Source organism: Sciurus carolinensis, chromosome 6 (assembly GCF_902686445.1).
Source record: "Sciurus carolinensis chromosome 6, mSciCar1.2, whole genome shotgun sequence".
NCBI lineage: Eukaryota > Metazoa > Chordata > Mammalia > Rodentia > Sciuridae > Sciurus > Sciurus carolinensis.
Genome location: NC_062218.1, coordinates 45,870,493 through 45,872,573, shown reverse-complemented (window position 1 = coordinate 45,872,573; position 2,081 = coordinate 45,870,493). Strand labels below are relative to the sequence as shown.

General features: G+C 39.9%; 1 pseudogene; it reads left to right on the top strand.

Moving 5' to 3' along the window:
• On the top strand, window positions 1-1,687 carry LOC124986311 (60S ribosomal protein L7-like 1; annotated as a pseudogene).
• The last annotated feature ends 394 nt before the right edge of the window (window positions 1,688-2,081 follow it).

The following is a 2,081-nucleotide window of genomic DNA, read 5'->3' as shown; positions in this document are numbered from 1 at the left end:
ATGCAGGAAAGCATTCCAAAGAAGAGGAAAGTAGAGTATTTCATTTAATTCTGAACAATACACATTTTTATGAGTGCAAAAGTTTTACTGAAATATATGCAATTTTAAAACTTTTCTTTCCAATGGAAAATAATTATGCTTTTATAGAAATTTCCAAAAATATTTTTAGTTATAGATGAACATAATACCTTTATCTTATTTTCATTTTTATGTGCTGTTGAGGATGGAATGCAGTGCCTCACACGTGCTAGGCAAGCACTCTACCACTGAGCTACATTCCCAGCCTCTATAGAAATTTTTATAAGACAATTAAGGAAAAATACCTGTAGTTCTGCGATTCTATTATAACTACTGCTGAAGGAAAAAATTGCAATTTTTTTTTTTTTTCAGGGCCAAGGACCCAACTCAGGCCTTGCGTGTCCTAGACAAGGGCTCTGCCACTGAGCTAAATCCCCAACCCATGCAACAATTTAAAGATCTTAATTGGCTTTATTTTCTATTCTGGAATCAGGCAACTGTTCATCCCATAAAACAGAATAAGTGTTCCCAATTCTAGAATCAAAAGTAAAGCCAATTAAGAGTTTCAAGTTGTTTTGTCCTTTGACACTACCACTAACATACTGGAAAATTACCTTTCACTCCTTGTATTGCATTTAAATTTTTTAATGTACTCAAAGCATACAGTAATCAGTATTTTGAGTTTTTTTCTCCCACTCATGAGTCTCTGCCATTCTTTCTATTCTTCTGCCCTTGGAGGTACAGGGCCTTCATACAGCAGTAATTTTTAGGGGTTGCATAAAGTTTACACATAAATTTATTATAATTAAACAACAAGTCCCAAAGGATGGAACATTGGTTCCAATTTGCCAGTATTATTAACAGCTCTAGAAAAAAATATTTCCGTAACTACTATGGATTATTTCCTTAGAATAAATCGACAAGTACACACGCAGTAATTGCAGCACTGGAAGATGGTGGAGGAAGAGCAAAGAAAAAAGATCCTTTGGTTCCAGAAATCTCCTGGAAAAAGAGGAAGACTTATCAGACTCTCAAAGCTGCCCAGGCAAAGCAGGCGCTTTTGGCAAAGAAGAGAAAAGAAAAAGAGTTCAAATTTAAGTGCCTGGAATCATTCCTACATGATTCCCGGTGGCAGAAACATGACCAGGTGGGTCTCAGAGGACTAGAAGTGAAGCCTCATGCTCTGGAAATGCCTGATAAGCGTTCTTTGACCTTTGTTGTACACATCATCGATGGGGTGAGTTTATTGGTGCAGAGGACCATTCCAAGACTTCATCTACAGAAAATATTTAGTGGTGTCTTTTAACAAAGTCTAAAAATGCTGTGGATAGTAGAACCTATGTGACCTGGGGATTTCCAGATCTGCAGTCTGTCGGGGAACTCATCTTGAAACATGGACAAGCAAAGGTCAAGAATAAGACCGTCCCCCTGAGAAACAACACATGATTGAGGAGCACCTGGGGAGGTTTGATGTCATTTGCCTGGAAGACCTCACTCTTGAAATTGCCTTCCCGGGAAAGTATTTCTGGGAGAGTGTTAGGTTCTTGTGCCCTTTCCACCTCTCTGTGGCCTGTCATGCTACCAAAAATAGAGTGGGCTTCCTCGAGGGATGGGCTTACCTGGCTATCGGGGTGAACACATCAATCAGCTCATCTGCCAAATGAACTAAACCCAGAATATCTGAAAGTGGTGAGTTGGAAGTGTGTGCTTTTGTTCGATGGACTTGTTATCAAGTTTCTTCAGAGAAGATTATTTTCTGCCTTAAGAAACTGGGAGGAAGGGATTGGGGAAGAGACAGTAGTTATGATCATGGCAGACACCTCTCATCACAGTCTAATTCCAAGGGAAATTGCATGGTTTTCCACATTGACCACCTCTGCCTCTGAAATCAACACATGCCATAGAAGAAGGAGTCCTGCTTTGTCACCTCCTCTGTCCTGGGGTTTAATGTTGGTGAATGAATAACCCAAGCTTGTAGACAAGGCTCCCCAGACTCTTACAGCAGTGGACCAAGTCCAGGAACGTACTTGAACCTAGAGGTCCCAAGAGCCTTGTTTTGAAAA